Here is a 23,450-nt window from a genome sequence, read left to right as displayed (position 1 = left end):
TGGTATAGGAAGCATCCAGCAATCCATCTTTCATGCATATATTTTTTCCAGACCTCATAGGATGTTTGGAGAGTTAGATTTTGTTCTGGGAAAGGTCTCGTTGCAAAAGACTTTGCTGTGCTGTGTGTTAGAGAAGTCAAGTTGAAGATGTATAACCCACAGAAAAGTCCAGGATGAGAAAGTCCATGGTTAGTCTTGGAAAAATACCACTACATAGACAAGGTTTGCTCTCTGGTCCCAGGCAACTGTTGTCTGTGTTCCTTGCTGCTGAGCTGAGAAAGTACTCTGGGGTTAGAACAAGTTTTTTGAGGATCATGCACCCAGAAAAGAGCAATCCATTTTTTTTGAAAGCTAAAAAAGGGAGTAGAGCACAGATCTGATGCTCTCTTGGTGTCTGCAGTCAGAAGTTGTGGTGACATGTCTGTAGGAGTCTGTTACTTTGGGCAGTGACTGAAGTGGTTTATTCTGTAGCGTTGCGCAACATCCTCTCAGAACATCCGAAAGGGAAGGGACTCCTTTCCACAGGCTGCAGGATGTTTCATACCAGGCTTTCTGAATTTTAACCTAAGACCTCGTTATTTTTGCTGTAGTGCAGAAGTGGCTGCTGACAGCGCTGCCTTGTTACTCTAGAGTTGGCTGTGACCACTAGACCACATCCTGTGGGCTATGACTGAAGGGGCAATCAGGAGTGTCAGGCTACGCCCCTGATTTCTTATCGACCTGTTTGATATGCTCTCACATTTCCATGCATCTTCCCCTCCTGCACTCCATAAAACGCAACATGAAATGTCTCCTCTCAATTGAGATGCTCTGTTTTATTTGGGCTGAGAAATCCACTTAAACCTTTTTAATTTGTCTTGTTTGGATATGGGTATAATTTTGGTTGTGTTTTATGGGCGCCCGGTTCATTTTACTTCCTGTAAATCGTCCCTTTAGTTACTAGGGCTTCTGGGAAGTTGTAAATTCTCCCTCCCATCTTCTCCATAGAGTTTACGTTGTTTTACAGTTTCATTAATAGGTTCTCTCCCAGCTAGGTTGATGAAAGTTATTGACCTAATCATAACCTATTAATTATGACAGTAAATCCCACTCTTGGAAATGTTTTACTGAGCAAATGTTACTTGGAAAATCTGTGGGTTAAACAGGAGATCCAAGAACTTTAAATCTGCTGTTTACTACCCCAGTCATGAAGCCATGAGTGCAGTACTGCCAACTTGGGACAGAGGGTAACACGCGCCAAAACCCCTCCACCTCTGCTCCATCCTGGGCTGATATACTGGGGAAAAGCCTGCCGGATGCTGGACTGTAAGTGATGTGGAGGATTGTTGTGGCATCCCAGCCCATGCAAAAAAAAAGGAAAAAAAAAAAGGAATTTCAGGAATTCTTATTCAGGGAACACTGAGGTTTCCTGAATATTGGCGCTAGATGTTTGGGTCTAACATAGCAACTGGGGTGCATTCAAGCTTCCTCTTGTGGCTGATGGAGGAAAACGCAATCAATAAGCAATATACTGACTTCTCACCAAGGCTGCCAGCCCATCAGATGTAGGGGAATATTCCTAGTGTCTTCCACAGGTGCTTTCAGCATCCAGGACAGGTTTTCTGTTGGATGAATACATCTCCAGAAGACAAGATACTGGTTTAAAGCTGGACGGGTATCCCCTAAAGCCAGGGGAAAGGTTAGTCTTCCCCAAGCCACTTTCCTCCAGAAACAGTTCTGCCCCATTGACCCTGTTGCAAGTGCCCCATTAGGAAACCCTCCCTCTAGCACAGCTGCTGAGCGAGCAGCTCCCTTCTGCATCCTCAAACCTCTTGGGGAAACCACTTTGCTTATGAGGCAGAGAGAGAGAGGTCTCCCAGGAATGCAAGTGCTTGCGTCAGCTTTTCTGAGTAGCCATCCGTGGTAACAACTGCAAGAGGTCTCAGCTGGGTTTTGGGGCCCAGTTTAAATAAGCATTAGGTGTTCACACATATGCACATACGTATTATATGGAGAGATGCACATGGTTATCTATTTATGCAGATACTTCCAGGTATATCTACCTCTATGTACCTACCTGTGCGCACACACACATTCAGAGTTCATGGCCTGAACAAACCCTTGAAGGCAATGAAAATGCTAATGGGGATCTTCCGTGTTGGGGACCCCAAATTCATTGATGATCGTTCCATTGCTGGAACACAGATGGGGAAACTGCAAGGGATGGTCTCAAAGGGAGGAGTCAGAAGGTGTAAAGGGATAGCTACTGCCCCAAATCTCATCCCAAGCCAATAGCAGCCCTGGGGCGCTCAAGAAAAAACCTTTACTGGTCTTAAGCTCTGGCTGTTTTGGAAGATGCAGCCTTCTGCAGTCAGTCCTGATTCACTCAGTAGAAGATCAAAAAGAGGGAGGTAGAAAGAAAATGGCTTTAAACTGCAACAGGTGAGGTTTAGACTGGACATTAGGAAAAAATTTTTCACAGACAGAGTGGTCAGACAGTGGAATAGGCTGCCCAGGGAGGGGGTGGAGTCACCATTCCTGGCTGTTTTTAAGGGTCATTTAGATGAGATTTTGGGTGTAATGGTGTAGGGGAGAGCTTTGCAGAGTAGGGCTGATGGTTGGACTCGATGATCCCAAGGGTCTTTTCCAACCTGAATGATTCTGTGAGTCTGTGAAAAGATGAGGAAGGCCACATGCAGAGGAAGGTGGTGGAGTGGAAATAGGAAGCTCTTCTCCAGGGCTTTTTAAAATGAAGCTGAGCATGTAAGCATGGAGAAGACATGAGTGTCATCCCCTTGGCAGAGCTGTGCTCTAACTGCTTGCTGCATTTAGGACTTTTAAGACTAATTAAATAGCAAAGAGGAAAGTAACTTCTGCAAAGAAGCCAAGCTCTCACTGCAAGGGGACTCTCTCCACCATTTCCTTCACTGCAACCATCACATCTGCAGGAACTCACTCTGCAAAGTGTGTCTCAGAGATGGAAACGAAAGCACTGGAAGTGAGGGTCTGTCAGGGATAGGATGTATTGCTGGTTCTCTCAGACCTTCATGTCTTCTTTTGCCTTGAAACACAGAATCTCATTTGGATGCTTTAAAATTAACCTTCACGGGCTATAAATCTGGAAATTATCCTGATGATCTTCTGCTCTCATTGCAAGGATTTTTAAAAATATTTTTTAAACAGTTTTTAAACTTTCCCTAAGGATTTCTATAATTTTAATATCCTCCTGGAATGACAAACTCAAAGCATGGCCACAGCAGTCCAGCTCCTCTCACTTCATGCTGCAATCTGATTTCTATACCTGCCATATCATCCTTGCTCTTCATGATTCTGCAATGCAAGAATCAGACTCAGCTACACCTCTTCAATCACTCTTACAATTTTACCTCTTAATTCACACCGGAGGCCCCAAGAACATTTCCTTTTGGCAACTGCGTGCTGCAAATGCTGAACTATTTGGTCCTTGTTGGACTTGTTGCCTATTGTTTCATGCACTGTAACTCTATACCACTCTCTGAATACATTCCTGTGAATTTAAGATCTGTTTCCATTATTGCAATTTGAATAACTGAACTTGCACACTTCCCGACTTTGATATATCACAGCCACATTGCAATTTGCATACAAAGCACAAGGCACTTGAATCAACCTGTAGACACCTTCTTTACTTAAAGCCATATTTTCAGCATGTTCAGTGCAGCTGGTCTCAAGGAGTAAGACCTTGTCAGGCATGATAACAAATGCTGATAGGTATTTCCACTAAAAACTTTGAGTAGGATTCATCTCATTGGGTAGAGGAGTCAACAGCAAAGTCATCCACATCTGAACTATATATCCAGGCTCCTGTTCTGCAGAGCCACTTGATATTATCAGTGGAGTTTAAGGTGCATTTTTCCAACCTGGTGTAGGTGTCTGTTTTCAGATGAGGGAATTGGTCCCTACTTTTCACTGACCTTATTGTGACATTTCATCCCATCTTCACAATATTCTTATTTTTCCTGTAGATGTGAAGGCCTGTCATGTTGCTGACGTGCTCCGTGGCTTTCAGAGGTTTTGTGGAGATGTGAAGCACCTTGAGGGATATTAGATGCCCCATGGGTGGAATCCCAACTCATAAAATGCAAAAAATATCAAGTAATAATAATCTGAAGAGTAGATACAATGCTGATTTCTCTCTCCTGACTACCAACTACCCACATGGCTCATTTTTCCTGGAGGAGACATGGATCTGACTATAGGGAAGTATCTGCTGTGCTTTTACCTGGGCTGGTTACCTTGGGCTCTCTCCCGAGTCAATGCAAACTGAGCCAAGAGCTGGAGTTCAGGACACAGTTCACCTCACTCCTGCGTTTGTTCAGCTGAATCAGCCCAGAGCTGGTTCCCTAAGGGGAAGAAAATGGTGTAGAGTTGCAGAATTAAAGATAGATTGAAACTCTCTGAAGTGGTTAGCTGCCCTATTGGCTTGTGACAGTCCCCACTCTCTGAAGAAGAGTTCTGGATATGGGTGTTGAAATGTAAAAAACATTGTTCATGTTGTGCTTAGACAATCCCCAAAGCTCTCTGTTTCTCTGCTGTGATGAGAGAGATGAGGAGTCTTCTTCCTCATACAGGACCCCAAGATTAGAAGAGAGGATCAGCAATTATGACCTGCAGGAACAGCTCATCAGGAAAATCAGCCTTCCTCATCATCCCTCCTCCCACTCTCAGTTCCAAAGGAAGGAGGAGCCTTGCTGCAGAGCGTGCTACCAGCTACCATGGGCTACTGGTTTACAGTGGGGCAAAGAGAAGCATCAGAGGTCTGGACAGCCTCCAAGCCAGAGAGAAAGCTGGGATTTTGGAGAAATTACTCTTGTTTCTGTAATTAGAAATGACTCCCAACCCAGACTTCTATCTCTTTCCCAATCAACATTCATTACCTTTTTATTGGTTAAAATATACTGTTAATTTAAAAAATAATAATAGTTCGTATCCTCGGATAGATGAATTGCTGTCAAGAGGTTTTAGCAGATGCTGCAATTCTTTTCTGAGCTTCCTCATATTTTTCCTTCTTGATAGCAAGAGCTGAAAATGCAATGTATGCTTCTGGACATCTCACAGCAATGGCAAGGGCAGGATTTGGCCCTGGGGCACCACAAATGCCACCAAGTATTTCAGAGTCATCATTGCTAGGGGTGGAGAGAGGGTAAAGCAAACCCACTGGGAAAGGATCTGGTCTTCAGGAGCAGGATGTCAGCCTGTGGAAAGAAAGGAAAGAAAGGGAGAAGGTGAGAGTGAGAGAATAGGTCTAGGTTGATGACACTAGGTAATAAGACAAAAGTGGTCCTGAAGGCATTGGTCTCTGCCCTATTTCCTCCACTTAGGCTGAGACCTATGCAGCTCATTGCACATAAATCACTGCATAACATTGGGTTGAAGAAAACTCTTGGTTTTTCCATAAGTAAGCATGTCCCCAGTGCCTATGATAGCTACAGACCATTCTCCTGACCCCACAGGGTGGGATGTCTCCAACAAGCTCCATCCATGCCAAGCGACCCCGGTGGGCAGCAAGGAGGGAGCGAGTCTTTCACCTTTCTCATTCCACCACCTGAAAGGGGCTGTGGATGTGGCTGGAGGTCACAGCTGATCTTGGTGCTGATGCCATGGAGACATGAGTCCCTGCTGGCCCCCCTACCAGCGCGCTCCCCCCTGGTCCCCCGCTGCTGGCTCTCCCCGTGAGACACACTCCTTTCCGGAAGCGGGACTGGTCGGCGCAGACAAGCGCCAGGGCTGTCGAGAGATGAAATCAGAGACGCCCCGGCTTGGGTTGCAGGGACCGCTTTCTTTTCAGATTAATAATTCAGGGTTCCCCTGGGGGCGGGAAGATGACATCATATCCCACCCTGTTCCCATCACCACCCTGCTTTTTCCTTCCCTTTTTCTCTTCATTTCTCTGCACCTGAAACTTCATGCAGCAAAAGATTTGGGGACACCTTGGCACTACATTGTGTAACCCCCTAAGACCATGTCTGCTAGAAATAGACTTCCCAGCCCTCTTTAGCCAGGGGTTTGGTCACCTTCAGCCATCCAGAGAAGGAGAAAACAACCTGGGCATCATTTTCTGTCTCCAATCTTTCCCTGATAAGTTTGATTATCCTGTGATGGTTTTGCCAAGTCAGTGAGAGCAGCTTGGTGTTGTCTCTTCTTGGAAAGGGTTGTAGGGCAAAAATGGATAAAGGTCCTAGAAAACTTCATGGTAGAAAGCAAGGACTGAGTCTCACAGCAGAAGACAGAAAGTTGGTAAGGAAGGAACCTGCTGTGTGGAGCAGTGTTGGAAGTTTTTCCTGATGGCTCATGGTGGCAATACAAGTTGTGGCTGAGGTTATAGAGGTGCAGGTTGTCACTATGGAGAATACAGATAAGGACAAGTGTTCTGAGGAGACCTGAAGTGTGTCTGTCACCAGTGAATGAACTGTTTCCTTCAGGTCCTCCAGCTGCTGCCCAATGTCACCTCCAGCTTATGCAGACCAAGCACTACCAGTCCTGGAGCCCAGCCATCCCCAGACCATGCAACTGAACCACAGGGAACAAAAATTTCTTGGGAAAGGATGAGTGCTTACCCAGTGCTGTCAACTCAGACATCCCCCCATGGATCTTCTTCCACAAGTTCAGTGAATCTCTGGTGTCAAAGTTCACCCTTCTGGAGGTATTGGCAGTGTATGAGGGAGACCATGGGTTTGCCTACACAGCACAGTGTGGATGCCTGAACTTGCCCACCCCAAGAGGGATGCTGGCAGAGCTCCTTGTGTAACACACATGGGTTAGAAAACATCTTGGCAAGACCCAGAGAGACCAATATATCTGTAGATACTTTCTGAACACCTTGTCAGGGTTGCGATAGAAACACAACAAGGAGTGAACAACAGCCTTTCTTGGGAGAAGACTGAAAGACCTCTTGTATGTGACTTGTTGAACCCTTCCTGCATTTTTTCAGACACTTAGATACCCTAAGTTTACTCCCTACTTTCTTTTTTTTTTTTTTTTTTTTTTTTTTTTCCCCAAAATGTGTTTTTCACAGGGTATCAAGTTCTGTGGAGCTGTGGGACCAACCTGGCTAAAATCGGTACCATCCTAAACACCTAGCACCAACTTCAGCCATGGCCAGGGGTATGGCAGAGCACTCGGTACCATGTAGCTCACTGAAATACTCCCCACAGCTGGGTATGCATCAAGAGATGGGCCTGAAGGATGGGTTTGCGCCAACCTCACCATGTGCATGGATGAAGCTGGCTGTGCTCAGCCCCACATGTCCAAATTGCACAGAGGGGTTGAAGGGTGATGGGACTTCAGCTGCTCTGAAGTCTGCACCTTGGTGCAGTCCTGTGTCTCAAGAAGGTGGCTGAGGAGCTGCTCTAGATTTACAAAAGGGTTTGGAGCTGAGACCCTCATGCCTTCCTTCCCCAAAGTCTTTCCCTTGAAGCTTTATTCAGGAGAAAGGGGATTTTGCTAGACCTCTGCAATGAAGTGTCTTTACCCCATCTTTCACCACAGCCCAGAGAAATATCCCTGCAGCCTCAAAAACAACTGAACAGCCCCAATCTCCTCTTGTCCCATGTTTTTATTCTCCTGAGTGCTTCCTGATTTAGCCTATGGCTGCACAATACCAGAATCAGGCCCTGTATAGGTCATTTTTGTGCCCTGTTTAATTTCCCCATCTGGCTCTTTTTCCCCCTGGTCAGGGGATTTCAAGTGTTAACATAAAGAAGCTCTGGCTGAGCTGTCTGATTTATCATCTCCTAACCTTGACTTTATTTCATGGTCACGATTCTAACTGCTAATGTTACGTTACTAGTTTAACTGTCTGATTTATCCACACTCACCTCACACATTACTTCATGGTACGGGTTTTAAATGTTAATTTTAATAATAAAAGTTTTACGCCCCTGGTGCTTTCTGTGTGCGGTGTGCTAACACGGGGACATTATTTCATAGGACGAGGGTTTTAAAAGCTAATGTCATAATGCTAGTTTAATTGTCGGATTTATTCCTGGTAAGTCTGCTTCTGGAGCCACGCATGGGTAGGGGGAAATCGGTGGCCAGTGACAATGTCTCATCTGGTGTTTAGTGGGAAGAGCAGGCTCCTGCACCTGGTTTGAGATGGAGAGGTGCTGCTTTTACTAAGGAGGTATCCGAGGCTTCAAAAAGTAACATGATGCATCCAATACAAGGGTGACCATGCACGAAAATGTCAGAGTGCAGCCCTGCCAGTGCAGGTCCAGCTCTCCCTGTGCCTCTTTTGATCACTCCCCACCTCTCCCAGGGGACGATGGTTCCAGGGACCAGAGCAACTCCCCATGGGGGTCACCTGGGCTTGCAAAGTGGTGTCTGCAGCCAGGAATGTCAAAAGTATGTGTGGGATGAGAGGGGAACACATGGTTGCAGGGTGACACTGACTCCCCGCATGTGTGCGAGCGCGGTACCAGTAGGGTTGATCCCACAGGCACGTACCAGCGAGGGCAAGGCAGGAGGGCAGGGGCAGGGTCCTCCAGCGACAGTAGATGTTGCGTGGCTGAGCTGGGGTGAGGACGGTGGGCAGCGTGCCCAGAAGGAGGTATGCAAACCACTTGGGAAATGAAGGGTCTTTCCCAGGTTTAGAGGATGGAGACAGGGTCTGCTCTGCATGGCCAGGACCATGACAAAGGAAGGATCAGCACAGTTAGGCGGTACCTGGCAGAGTCTGGTCTCCCTGCAGCATAGATGGGACTAGTGGAACAAATGTTCCCGGATATTCTACGCCACCCAAATGTCAGAAAGGAAACCTGAGGGCAGCAGGCCAAGTAGAAAGTCCACGTCCAATGGCTGTCAAGCTGCACATCACTGTCCATCCATCTGGACCCACAGCCCTACTGCAGCATGCTCCAGGCAAGCTGATGACGGATAAATGTGGGGTTCAAGACACAGCTGGGGCAATGCATGGAGTTTCTGGGCTGGGGGACAGCACTAGAGGTGTTGGCTTGTGGCACCAAGGCACATTCACCTGTGGTGTCTTGATCCAGCTGTCTTCTCCTGAATTGCTACCGAGGATGATTGGATTGCTCTGACAGGAACTGGGGAGTTGCTGATGCAGAGAACAAGGGTCCTAAACTTGCACTGCTAGCAAAAAGCCATCCTGATGTTTCAGAGAGACAGACCCAGTGGCAAGGAGAACTTCTGCTTCACCATGTTCACCCAAGCTGTAGATCAGGCTGAGTATAACCTTTCTCTGCCTCCAAATCATCCAAGCCTATTTTTTTCTTCCACCAAAGAGGACCCAGACTTGGTGTCTGTCCTGTGGGGATGGATGGTTGCTGCGGTGCCTGCATTTGGGAATCCAACTCACCCTGACACAATGACCCTCAGTGGAGGGAGAAGGTGTGTGTGCACCATCACAAGGGCTCAAGCACCATGGTCCACTCTCTGCCTGCTTGTAGGTTTCAGAGAGCAACAACGTTGAGCTGCCTGAATGTGACCTGTGCATGTCACTCACTATGAAGGACTTGCCTGGCCTATTTTATTTGCTGCCACAGGTACAGAAAGCGCATGAGGCTGTGTGTGCCATATGGGTGTGAGCACCAGGGTGTGTGTGCACGAGGCTGCAGGTGTCTGAGCACCTGCAGATGTGACAATAGTTTTGAAACACCAGAAAAAGGGGTTGCACCCATTTCTTTGGTGGCACAGCTGGACCCTATGCCCAAGACACCCACCTGGACATCAATATATGCATGAAAGTAACATGATTGAGCCCTTTGCCTTCCCGTGACCTCTGTGTATTTGCTGTCAACATCAGAAACAAGCAGCTTTGCTTTGGATCCTGTTTCTCTTTTTCTTTGTTTTCTCCTGGATTAAGAACTTCTCCCATTACCAAAGCCACTTAACGTGGAGGGGAAAGTAAGTGAAAATTCAATTGAATAAACAGTGTGGGCACTTCTTTCTTGCTATCTGTCGTAAAGAGCAGCCTGCCGAGGCAAAAAGGAAAAGCCAAACCAGCAGGAGTGAATGTTCAATTGAATAAATACCAATAACACTCATTTCCATCCTTCTTTTTAGCTCATCTGGCTTATGGTACAGAGATAGTGAAAATTCAATTGAATTTTAATAACAATAGGCCCCATTACCAAAAATACAACCAAAAGGCAAGAAAGAGACCCTGACTTAAAATCAATGGCAGAAAAGATAGGCGACATCATCAAAATTATATTAGCCTTAATAGTCAATCAATTAATTAAATCTCCCAGTTATTAAAAAAATAAAAGCCCTTGGAGGTTTTTTTTTCTTTCCTGATGAAGTTTTCCAGCAGGATCTGAAAGCTTTTTGTCCCACCCCAGGCCACGGCTCTCCCCAGCTCCCACCTTCACCGCCCACCATTAGGGGCCGTTTATCGAAGTGACAGTTGCCTTTATAGTGAAACGATGGGGAATAACGGAGAGGTGGCTGCAGAGTGCTGAGGCCACTGGAAATGAAATGTTGCATAGATATGAATTTTGATAGCTAGTCAATACCCTCTGTCTGTTTCAATTAAAAAAGAGCAGCATACACCGAGGGCAGATGGGCAACATTTCAGAGCCCATAAAATCAAATGGGGGGATAGAGGAGAGGTCCAGCTGGACTTCAATCTCCTCTCCCTCTCTTTCATCCAGCTCTTACTGAGTGTATTTCACTGAGGTGGTTTCTCTTAACGCTTTGCCTGCTGGTCCATTCCTCCTCTCTCTGGGATGCTCTTCTCCCCTGATGACCTGTTGTATGACGTTTTCTGGGTAGTGGCATGCAGCCGGACCTCCCACCCATCTTTGAACCGTCCGGCCTGATACCAACATGTCCCTGTGGGGACAATCAACATGGTTACCTTGGTTGGCATAAGTGTACTCGTTTGAGTACAGAGCTAAGTCACCTGTTTGCCAGGAGCTGGTTTAGAATCACAGAATTATTTAGGTTGGAAAAGACCCTTAACATTATTTGTAAACCTAGCACTACCAAGTCCACCATGAAAAGTGACTCAACCTCTTCCCTGAGCAGCCTGTTTCAATGCTTGATAACCATTTCAGTGAAGAAATTTTTCATAATATCCAATTTAACCTCCCCTGACAGAACTTGAGGCCATTTTCTCTTGTCCTATCAATTGTTACTTGGGAAAAGATACCAACACCCACCTCACTACAACCTCCTTTCAGGTAGTTGTAGAGTGATAAGGTTCCCCTCAGCCTCCTTTTCTCCACACTAAACAACCCCAGTTCCCTCAGTGGCTCTTCACAGGACTTGATCACTAGACCCTTCACCAGTTTCCTTGTCCTTCTTTGGATGTGCTCCAGCACCTCAATGTTTTCTTGTAGTGAGGGGCTGAGAAATGAACAGAGTATTCAAGGTGCAGCCTCACAACTGCTGAGTACAAGCAGACAATTCCTCCCCTAGTCCTGCTGGCCATACTCTTCCTGATACAAACCAGGATGCCATTGGCCTTCTTGGCCACCTGGACACACTGCCAGCTCATATTCAGACAGTTGTCGACTAACACCTCCAGGTCCTTTTTCACCGGGCAGCTTTCCAGCCACTCTACCCCAAGCCTGTAGTGTTGCGTGGGGTTGTTGTGACCCAAGTGCAGGACCCGGCACTCATCCCTGTTGAACCTCATACAGTTGGCCTTGGCCCATCGATACAGCCTGTCCAGATCCCTCTGTAGAGCCTTCCTGCCCTCCAGCAGATCAACACTCCCACCCAATTTGGTGTTGTCTGCAAACTTACTGAGGGTGAACAAGAGTTCGCCCTTGGATATCCTCTCTCAGTGCACTGCACCACTTCAGCTCACCACAGCCACACCAGGAAGCACCCCCTCTTCACCTCTGCCTGAACCTCCCATCAAAAGGCTGGCTTAAACCAAAGGGGAGGCTTCTTCATCTTGCCCTGCTAATTCCCAGCAAAAGATTTAACCCTTGGTTGTCACATATTTCAAGCTGTTGAGGAAATGTCAGCAGCAGGTCAGCTGCAGGAAATAAATGGCCAGAGGTCATCCGACCATAAAGGATGCCAGCTTCTCCCTCCCAGCCTTCTGTACCCACCCTCTCCTTGGGCTGCTCCTCTCCCCCTCCTCCCCAGGAGAAACCCTATCTCCCCTCCTCAGTGTCACCTGAAAGCGGGGATCTGCTTTCAGCCCCATCCCGCCACCGCCGCTCTGTTACCAACAGCAGCACATACTAAGTGTCTCTGTCGCCCTGCCGAAATCCTCAGCAGTATTGCTGGCTCCAGGAAGCTGTGCCCGGGAACTTTGGAGATACACCCAGATAACCATTGAAGAGGGTTAACTCTTTGGGGTCCTCCCTGCTTGGTCCTGCTCCCAGAGCAGGGGAGCAGGGGATCTGGCAGAGAGATGTGGTGAACAACTAGAGAGATGATTGGAAGAGGTAGGGAATACCCCATGATCAAAATGTTCCATCCCGAGAGGCACAAAGGACAGGGGAGGACACCCCAAAACCAAAAATGGAGATGGGAGAGAGTTTCATGGAGTGACAAAGACAACAAGAAAATGCAGTTTAACTCTGGCAGAAGACATTCAAGGTAGGGAGGTGAAGGGATTGTATTGTCTGGCACAAGAGGACAATGACTTTATCTCCACCTGTTTGAAGAAAGATTTTATGAAGCTGTGAAATACCTCATTTATGGATTTCTGAGGATTTATTCTTTCCTTAGACTAGAACAAGCATTGTATGGCTTCATCCAAGGACTCCAGTTAACCCAATGTTGCAAGCGGAGGTTGATTTGGGAGTCCTTAAGCAGGATTTGAACCCATCTTCTTGCAGATGAGGCAGGAGCCTTAGTCAGAATCCATGGCAAAAGGTGATGCAAATTGAACAAATGAGTCTTTAGGAAGTCACAAAACTACCAACCTAGATGGCTGCAAGGGAATTTCCTTTGGGCAATGCGTCTCTTACCACCCCCTCCATGCCATGCACGTGGTCACTGACAACCAGGTCCACTAGCCTTTCCCATTTCCTTACCCCAAGGAATGAACCAAAAGGGCCTGTGTATGTGTCTGGGTTGTCTCTACCCAGGAGCTGACATGATTAGACCAAGGTTTTTAATTCAGATGTATGGACCTCAATCTCCATATCCACCCAATCATGGGGAAAGAATAAAGAGCTTGTCACTCACAACTTGTAAGTGAAAAACTGGACAGCTGTCAAGATCTATTGAAGACCCTTCTTGCTGTCATATCAGCTGTTCAGAGGATTTTCAGTGGCTCCCAAGCTTGGTGGTCCAACGTCAGACGAGACCCCCTTCAGTGTTCAAACTACCATATACTGAATGTCCCTTGGTGTTCATTGCCACCATCAAAATATGGTATATGTGTATTGCAATCGCTGAGAGGACAGGTTTATGGTGAATGGGGTGTAGAACAACTGGGTTTGGTGGAAATTTTCATTATGGTTTAAAGTTATAACACTTCCATTTTGAGGGAGAAAATGAAGAGATGGTTCCTGGGAGGGTGATGCTGCCAGCAGCCAGCATGAATGGGCATCTAGAAATACTTGTCATTCGTGTCTGGATGATCTGAAGTATCCCAAAAAGTCACATCCAGGTTTCTCTGCTAAACCTGGGCTCCTGGCCCTTCTGCTACCCATTTGAGGGATGTTCTGGCTTCCAGCAACTCGGTTGCCAACTGGACAGCAGGGTGAAGCCAGGGCGCAGACCAGAGGTGGGCTAACATGTGCTAGGGATCACCCTAAAACAGAGATGGGAGAAGGCAATGGGTGTGTGACACGGTTTGGGAACTTGAAGCATTCCCATGACCCACAGATCAGAAATAACTGATGATCTCAGATACCAGCTGGAAGGTGGAAAAACCCCAAAGCAACAAGAAAGTGTAGGCATTTGCAGTCCCACTGAGCACAGCATGTAAATTTTGCATGGAGGACTTAGGAGCTGATGCCTCCTGTTTCGTTCATGGGGTTGCATTGCGAAGAACGGTTGTTGTGAATATTTCTAGACATTTCTAGCCAGAGTGTGATGCAGGTGTGGGGGTAAGACTGAACTAGATGACTGCAGTGCTCATTCTGCAGCCTTTTGCAAACCAGATACTCCAAGGATAGGAGGGAAACCAGTTCTGTAAAGATCTGCCTTGGCTTTTGGCCTGGAAATGAAGAAGAGCATTAACTCTAATGTGTTGGAGGCGAGGGCAGGCACAAGGAATTTTGTTAAGTACTTAATGGACACAGAATTTGGTCAGCTCTGTGGCAGCGACTCTTGCTAACTCGGGGATTTTAGCAACCCTGTGGGATGCAGGCTTGGATAGAAGTGCTCTGAAAGCAGACACCCTCTGGCTGTGCACTGGGATGGCTGGGGGGGAAACCTGGCTGCTGGAGGGATATTAACTCAGAGACAGAGTCCCCTGACTGGGAAGCCTGTCCTGCTCATGGCAGCGTGGTGGCCATTAGCATCCCTTGCTCCGTGAACCTCCACTCCTGCAGCATCTTTGGCTGGCATCCCTCTTTTGTTAGTCTGGGAGAGCTAATGAGATCACAGCCCTTGATGGGGAGCTGATAACAAGCGAGTAATTCTTTGGTTCCTGACTCAGCAGAGGTTGGCATCAGTGGGCGAGTGACATGGTTTAAAGAAGACCCCATTTGTGGCCAGAATTTTTAAGGATTCCACCGTCTTGCTTTCCCTCCCTCCTTATCTTGTTCTGCCCCAAGAATTCCGACGTGGAGCAGCTGGAGAATGAAATGTGAACCTTTCTGGTTTGGTCTCCCAGGCTCTGCTGGAGGCTAAGTGAGGTTAATAACTGAACACACTGGGAGGCATTGAGGAAAGAGACAGGGGAAAAAGCTCCGTCCCTGATCTGATAGTGATAAACGATTGGAGATAGGATATCTGATTTCTTCTCTCTGGTGGTCTCGACAGTAACAGCTTCCAGGCAAGCATGTCAGCCATTCATTAAAGGAAAATGGCAAAGATTATCACTAATATCTTGAAGATTAGTTAGATAAATATATGTTGCAGAGGAATATGCAGAGGGCCAGGTCTTGTGGCTGCTGCAAAACTCTCTGGCTTCATTGACTGAGCTAAACCAATTTTCATCTGCTGCCGTGCACGGCGCTCATAAAGCTGATCCGCCGTGTTTGGATGTGTTTGTAAACACACAGCATGCATGCACTTAATGCACACCTGCTGCCTCCTTTTGCGGTTACAAACACAGAAAATTTTATTGGGGGAGCAGACTGCAAGCAAAGTCATTTGTTAAATCATCCCCATAAAGCCAACCATGTCCTGGTCTGCATCCAGAGCAGTGTGGGCAGCAGGGCGAGGGGGGGATTCTCCCCCTGTGCTCCACTCTCGTGAGACCCCCCTGCAGTGCTGGGTCCAGCTCTGGAGGTACCAACATCAGAAGGACACGGACCTGCTCGAGCGGGTCCAGAGGGGGCCACGAAGATGATCAGGGGGCTGGAGCACCCCCCTGTGAGGACAGGCTGAGAGAGTTGAGGGGGTTCAGCTGGAGAAGAGAAGGCTCCAGGGAGACCTCATAGTGGCCTTCCAGTACCTAAAGGGGACTACAAGAAAGCTGGAGAGGGACTTTTTACAAGGGCAAGTAGTGACAAGACAAGGGGTAATAGCTTTAAACTGAAAGAGGATAGATTTAGATTAGATATTACGAAGAAATACTTTACTATGTGGGTGGTGAGACACTGGCACAGGTTGCCCAGAGAAGCTGTAGCTGCCCCCTCCCTGGAAGGGTTCATGGCCAGGTTGGACGGGGCTTTGGGCGACCTGGGCTAGTGGAAGGTGTCCCTGCCCATGGCAGGGGGGTTGGAACTAGTGGATCTTTAAGGTCCCTTCCAACCCAAATCATTTTTTGAAACCCTGAGTGACATTTAAGAATGTTTCAGATGACCATATGAAGTGGTAAGTCAGCCAGGATGGAGCTAGTGGTTGCTGATGAAAGTTGTCACCTGAATAACTTCTAGATGGTTGAAAAGTGTTGGGACACTTCCAAAAACACAGAGCAGGAGAGGAAGTTTTTCCTATGACAAGTTGCAAATAGAAATCCTCTTGATAATTTTCTTAACGGAACATTGATTTTTTTTTCCCAAGTGAAGTGCAGAAAACCTGCTCTAAGCTGGCATTTCTTGAGTGGGGGGGGGGATTGGAGCAGAGATTTCCAGAGGTCCCACCCAACCTAAATCACTCCTGTGAATGTGAACAGGAAGCTTTGCTGCAAAGCAGCTTTCTGAAAGAAAGGGATACCCAGGACTCAGTGTCAAATGTTGTTTTGTTTCCTTTTTAAAAACCAGCAAGCAGAAACACTCGTGGCGCTAAGTCTAAATGAGGCAAAACCTGTTGTTTCATATTGACGCAAGTGTCAGCTCTTGTTTCTCTTCTTTTAAACTTGAAAGCCAAAGTCACATTTTAAGTCAAAACAGAGGAGAAATGCAAAGGATGCTGGAAGGGAACCAGCGTTTGGAACCACCATTTTGCTGTGCAAGGAGAAACCAGGGGGAAAAGCTCCAGCCCTCGCTCCGTCCTTTGGCTTGGTTTGCTGTGGGAAAGGGGTGAGTGTGGCCACCTTGTTCTGGCACAGGTTGAACTCACCCAAGGATTTGGGGGATGAAACATCCACCCCTGAGCAAAACCAAGATATTTTGTCCCCTCTGCATCCCTCTTGTCACAGAGGGATGTCCCTGGGAGAGTGGGACACTGCTGTTGTCATTTTGGCCTAGGCTAGAGTTGCTAAACAATGGAGGGTTCATGTTTTTTTTTTTTTTTTCCCTTAAATAATGAGCTTGCTTTTTTTAGTTATCATTTTAAGAGGTCCCTTCTTGATTTTTTTTTTTTTTGGTGCCTGACCCTCCTTGAGAGAGCACCCCTGAGCAGAAAGTGTATCTGGCATGGCTAGAAACCCCTGGTGTGGGGGGAGCAGCAAGAGAGGTGCAGGGCCCTGGGGGTTACCCCACATCCATGTGGTTGCTGAGACCAGGGCTGTGGCTCTGTTGTCATTTTACCCTTCTGGGTTATGAATCAGGCTGGTGAAGCATCTTAAGAAGCCAGGAGAAACCATGGAGACCTGGATTTTATGCCTGGCCAACCCTGTCCCCCAACCCACCTTCATCAATGCCCTTAAATATCCTAAAATAACTGCAACCCATTGCTTGATTGCTATCAAAACCACCGAATGGGTGAATGTTGTAGGGAAGGGAAAGGCTTTTCTTCAAGGCTTGCAAAAAAGGGGCTTTTGGGGTCAGAAATATGTGTCCTCAGTAGACTCCGAGCACCTCTGATAGCCCAGGGGTCTCAGAGACATCGCAGCTGCAGGGAGGGTCTGGTGGCCTCCAGAGTATGAAAACTGCTCCTGTGTAGGCACAAAACCCATGTGCTGCCAGCACAGCTGTAACAGAAAATAACCCACCTTTCCACAGCAGGAATTTCCACTGGAGCAGGCAGGGTTGAAGGTAACAGGAAGATATGAGAGAGGAAAAAAAAAAAAAAAAAGAAAAAAGCAGGAAGATTAAAATGAAATAATGCAGTTTTTAACCTTTTATCTCCCCCCATGTCTCCTCAGTGCTCCCCAATTTTCCTCCCCTACACCACCGTGGCAGCCCTCCCTTCCCTGTGCAATAAATAGACATAGCTGGAAAACAAAGAGCTGGCTTTTTTTTTTTTTTTTTTTGCCACCTCTGCATTCAGATGGAGGTGGGATGCTTTGTGTATGTGTGTGTGTGTGTGTGTGTGTGTGATGCAATTCAGGCCAAGCAGGCAGTGTACAGAATTCAGCCGCCCTCAGCAGTAAATACTAGCAGGAGCAGCAGGACTGAAAGAGCTGGCGGAGATGAGAAAAGAAAGGATGTGCGTAATTGCACACTCAAAATGCCACCTTCAATTGCGGCTGCAGATAAGCCAGCCTGTTCTGTGCCGCAGCCCTGCAGAGCATTGCCAGGGCACTGTCGATTCCCCGGCACCGTCCTGCCTCAGGATATGACGAGTTCAAAAAATTCCATAATAAAATCAGCCTGTATAATATTTTTATTTTTTTTTTTTTCCCAGAGAAAGCTCCAGCTTCTGGAATCCTGGGATTTTGCTTTCCTTTCACTTACCTCCTGACTCTGTTTCTAGCTACTTTCACAGCCAGCTGAAAAACAGTTTGCAAGATGTGATGGCAAATATTAGGACTGCAGTGCTTTTGTGCAATTTTTACCTCATGTCTGTTTTTCTGGTGGATTGGGTGATCTCGTCAGATGTGTAACAGTTCTCAGCAGACTGAACTGTCAGATACATGCACACTTGCCTTTTTTTTTTTTTTTTTTTTTTTTTGTTCTTCTGGGCTCCCTTCAAAAAGCAGAAAACTCCCCTTTCCCCAAGAGTCTCTTTGCAGCACAATGGCTGCACTTTCCTCCCCTGTTCTTGCTTTTCCAACCCCAAATTTAGATGCAGCCTTAGGGCTGCCTTTGCACTTGAGCACACATTGCATCAATAAAATAAAGAGCAGGAGGGAAACTGAGGCTGGTTTGGGAGCATCCAGGGTATCTCTGCAGCCAGTCCTAGCTGGGAGCTTCACTTTCCGTGCCAGCCCGGTGGGTTTTGGCTCAGCCGTGGATTTGGCTCGGTCGTGCGTGACCTTTGTGTCCCTGGAGAACAGCCATGACTCAGTCTCTCACTCTCTCCTTGCTGTGGAATCGTTTTTCTCCTCAATTTTAGCTTTGGGAGATCTTTTATTTTAAGGCAGGCTTTCATGATGCTGCTAGTCTTCAGCCAGAGCCCAAGCTCTTGACAGGCTCTCATCTCTCCACTGCCCTGAATTCGTTGCAGGTACCTTCCCCCTCCCCGAAGCGAAAACCTGGGAAAATCTTAGTCTGTAGAGATGCAGCTTATACCCATCTCAGTATTATTTGAAGCTGTGCCTTTGCGATAATGCCACAAAATGCTGGTCAACACTTTCTGATAGTGGAATTTTCTACTGGAAAACATATTCTTGTCAAAAAGTGTCTTGGGATCAGGCTGATTGTGGCGATGTTTTTTATATTAAAAATATTGAAATGAGTTATTTCAACTGTCTCGCTTCCCTTTCAAAGCAACAAAATATTTTGTAACGCCAGGGGAAAACACACTGCTTCAGCTCTGCCAAGGCATCCTGGTTTCTTCGAGTGTTTATAGTTAAACCTTGGATTTAACAATGTATTGGATTATAAAGTTGAGATTTCTGCCATGTTTCATTGCCAGTGAGATGGAACATTTTTATTTGACCAAACTAAAACAGTGTAACATCAGAACAAAATATTTCCAGGTTGATTTTGTTCTGAGGATAAATTTCAAATTCTTATATGTGTTTTGGCTTCAGAATGCAAACCCGTTTCCAGATGTCAGGATTTTCAAGCAGAATAAAATGTCATTTTCCAGCAAAACGCTGTGCTGCACACTTAGACAACTGCTCCAGAAATAATTCCAGGTTCCCGTGTGGGTTTTCCCCAGTCTTCTCTTGACAGCATATTTTTTCTTAAGATGTTATTTTTTCACATGTGCACTTATGGATGTGAGAGTAATCTACATGCAAATGTGATTAAAAATCAGCAAATGGGTCGATTGGGTAGAAATGTCTCCCTGCTCCTCAGGCATCTCTCTTGGTGCCGTTGGACACTGCAGCTGCTGCCTTGGGGGTCTGAGACACCAAAACCAGTGGGTGCAAGAAAAAGGACTACACGTGCCAGCTGGTTTGCAGTCCTTGCAAAAAGTAATCAAGCTTTTAATATTTCTTCAGAAGGGTCCTCAGTGTTTTTCTGCTTAATGTTATCTATATCCCAGGAGTTTTTGAGATGTGTGCTGATCATCACTGCTTGTGCTAAATGAGAAAATCGGAGCCACAGTCAGAAAACAGCCCAGCACTTGGTGAGAGCTGAGCTAACCCTCGGTAAGAAAATAATTTCTGCTCCCAGGATCCTGTCACCTAAATGAAGAGATGGACCTTTAAAGAGGGAAGCACCAGGAGATGACACAGGACGTGTGTCTCACTCTGTGTCGTTACCTCCCCCCTTGCTGGAGCGAGTCCCCTGAAGCCAAAACAGCTGAGGCAACAGAAAAGAAGAGCCAGACCCTACCTCAATGTTCAATAATTGATTTGCACTGTAATTATTTACCTCCTTGCCAGAACAAACCCAAAGTCCCTTCCCAGGAGGGTGATGCTCGTGTGGCCACATAAGCGTGCCCGCAACTGTGAGTGGGAAAAGAGCTCGGTGGGTTCAATGGAATGAGCCACACACACCAAATTAAGATATTATTTGAGTGTTGGCAGAAACCAAACAGAAAATCCTTTGGAAAGGGCTGACTGCAGTCAAATGCCAGAGCACAGAACGACTTTGCTTTTGTTGGGGGGAAAAAAGTGTGAATTTATTCTTATGGCAGCTCATAACATTATTATTTCTGTGCAGGGTGTGGACCAGGTCTTTTTCTATCTTCCTTCCTTAAGAACATGGAAAAGACACATATTTATAACAGATTTTCCTTCATCTACAATACACAGGATTTATTTTACGTTTTTGTGTGCATGTTTATTATAGACTGTATGGGTATGTGTATAAAAGGAAAATCAGACTTTCTCTGCAGGAACTGTGTATTCTTATTATAGGTATATTATATCTACTTACATTATCTTCCCGTGAAAGTACAGAGTTTAAAGAAAACCCTTTTTCTGTGGGCTGGCAGTGAAGTCCCTGTTTCTACGAACACTTATGCACAAGTGTGGCTTTGATTGAATTGTGAAGCGAGGTACTACCATTTTACAGTCACTTCTCATTCATTTTTCCCCAGCCACAAAATATCGCACAATTTAAAAAGGCAAGAGAGAGGCTGGAGCTCTGAATATCTGCATCAGACACACACACATGCCTATTTATACCTCCCGGTCCGGGAAGAGACACCCAGCTATGCTGGTGTAAAATCAGGAACGAATCCATCAATGTCAGCACTTTCCCATCGGTATAAAGGCAATACAGCTAAGCTCAAGCCCAGCCCCCAGTCTCCCGCTCCATCTGGATGTGCCCCTCGAAGGATACGAGGGAGCCAGAATTTTAAATCACCATTTATATTATGTCAAGCCTGTTTATTGCACTCAGTGGCTCCATAACAGTCCCATCTCGTATAAACCCAACATTATCCCTTTAAGATTCAAACTCCCTAATAAGTTTTATTTAAAGACGGAGCCTGTGCATGCAACTGGAGCTTTTACCCAGGTGTCCGCAGCCTCGGCTTCTCTCTCCAGCCCTGCGTCCCTGTTGATGTGCTGATCAATTACTCATCAAATCTTAATGCGTGCTTTAACTCAACTGTGGCATCTTAATCAGAGCGTTGACTGCCGAGTGTCAGCCCCATCGACTTGGGGGAGCTGGGACAAATGAGCCCATCGACTGCCTGGTTGGAAAGAGCATTTCTGCGAGCCTGACCTGCCGTCTAGTGGCTGCACAAGAAGAGGACAAATTAAGACATATGTGCGGGGTGGAAGGGCTGGTAAAGCCTCTTTGCAAGGTTGGGGTGGTGGTGGGTGAGTGAGGGGTGGGTGGGGGCTGTGGGGTGGGATCCTCACCCCCTTGATCTCCCTGAAGAGCAGGTCTTAGGGGAAGGAGGCTTCCCATGAAGTTGGCTTCACTGGGAGCACTGGTAGAGCTGGGGGTGTGGGGGGGTCTGTATCCCCCATGAACAGATTTGCCCACACATGTGGGGCTGGATCAGCAGAGCATAGGGTGGGTGCTGGAGAATGTGTGGGTGCCCAGAGTGGAAAAGCAGTTTATTTGGCATCGGGGTGTCTATGTACAAGTGTGTATGGTCTGTGCAAGCCCGTGTGATGTCTGCACAAGGGTTGCAAGCTGGTGGAACAATTTCTGTTTGCACGTACCCGCCTGAGCATGGATGGGCCAGTACGTGTGTGTGTGTGTGTGTGCGCGCGTGAGCGGAGACTCCTGCCAGCATGCACAGGACTGTGAAGGCTGTCCATGTGCAGCAGTACAGGTCTGTGGGACCCCAGGAGAGGAGGGACCCCAGGAGAGGCACTGCCTGGGACTGAGGAAACAAGGCAGGGCTGGATGTATGGGACAGAGTGCCCTCCATGGGGACAAAACTCTGTGCCTTGGGGCCTCATCCCTGAGCTGAGACCCTGTGGCAAACCACAAGCAAGGACTCCAGCCTGCTTTGGGCCAGTTTCCACTACGCCTTGCAAGCCTTTTCTTTTTTTTTTTTTTTTTTTTAGACTTTATTTCTCAATAGCATCAATTTGAAAAGCTGCTTAAAGGAACAACAAAGAAAAAGCTGACACAGACCTGAGCCGGTGAGAGAGAACAGGTCAGGAGTGCTGTGCTCCTCTGGGGTGGCAATGATGTTTGCATCTGAGCTTGTATCTTGTTTTAACAAGCCCTTGCCCTCCAGACACATCTCCTACAAACCTGGAGGAGACCCAGGGCACCGTTTTGGGGGGAGAAGGACTAGCAGGTAGCAGGTCCAGCCCATTCAAAGGAGCTGAGAGCACACCCTACAACCAGGAAGCAGCAGGCTGTGCTGGCTCTTTGCCTGACCCTCTCTGTTGGAAACAGAATTAGCTGAGGGCAAAAATACTTTGAAGTCAGGTACTTCAGTTAAGTGCCGACAAGCAGGAGGGATGCGTCTGGGATTCTGGGGTATGTAATGCCTGGAAGAAGGATTTTTTTTTTTTTTTTTTTTAAGGCTAAGATGATCCCTGTGGGATGCTCTAGAGAGATCACAAGGGCTATGCAGCTGCTGTTTCAGTCCAGAAGGTTTTATGGGATTGGGACAGTACCGTATGTGCATCTCTGCCTCCTGTCTGGAGCCCTGCAGGAGGTTTATTTTGGCTCATATAGCTGTACCTGACCCATGCCAGTGCTGTGGTGTCTCTGTACCTCTGGACACACCATTCACAGCTGGTAGGTAGCAGTGTTGCTCATTACACTTATTTCTTCATTTGTTTTGCAACTGAGCTGAAGAGCCTGGTCCAGGACTAAGGTCTCCCCAGGACTCAGTGTGGTACAAACATTCCCCACCCCAAATCACCCCTTTTCCTTCCCCAGTACCCAGGAGAGACTTGAGGGCTGAGGATGTCAACAGTAATATTCTTTTTCCACCCACCTGCCTCCTCCATGGTCACGAAGCACCCCCATGAAGGTGAAGCAACTTGTTAGTCACTGGTTTAAGCCATCCCATAAGATCTTTCCTCATGCCACTGAGGGAATGGTGACAGCGTTTTGCTTGCAAGGATGCAGGATGCTGATGTGGAAGGGGAGAAAAGAGGGAAAGCACCAGGATCCATTTCTGAGGCAGGCAGGGAGTTGTGGCTGATGTAGGTTATCTGCAGAGAACAATGTGAACTTGGGCCCACCACCAGCACAGACACAGCAGTGTCTGAGCACTCCAGGTGAGACCAGAGCCTGGTAACTTTCCCTGTAGAGGCTCCTTGGAGCTCAAGGATGTCCATGTGCACAGAC

Source organism: Strix uralensis, chromosome 1 (genome assembly GCF_047716275.1).
Source record: "Strix uralensis isolate ZFMK-TIS-50842 chromosome 1, bStrUra1, whole genome shotgun sequence".
Classification (NCBI taxonomy): Eukaryota; Metazoa; Chordata; class Aves; order Strigiformes; family Strigidae; genus Strix; species Strix uralensis.
This window is presented reverse-complemented; position numbering follows the sequence as displayed.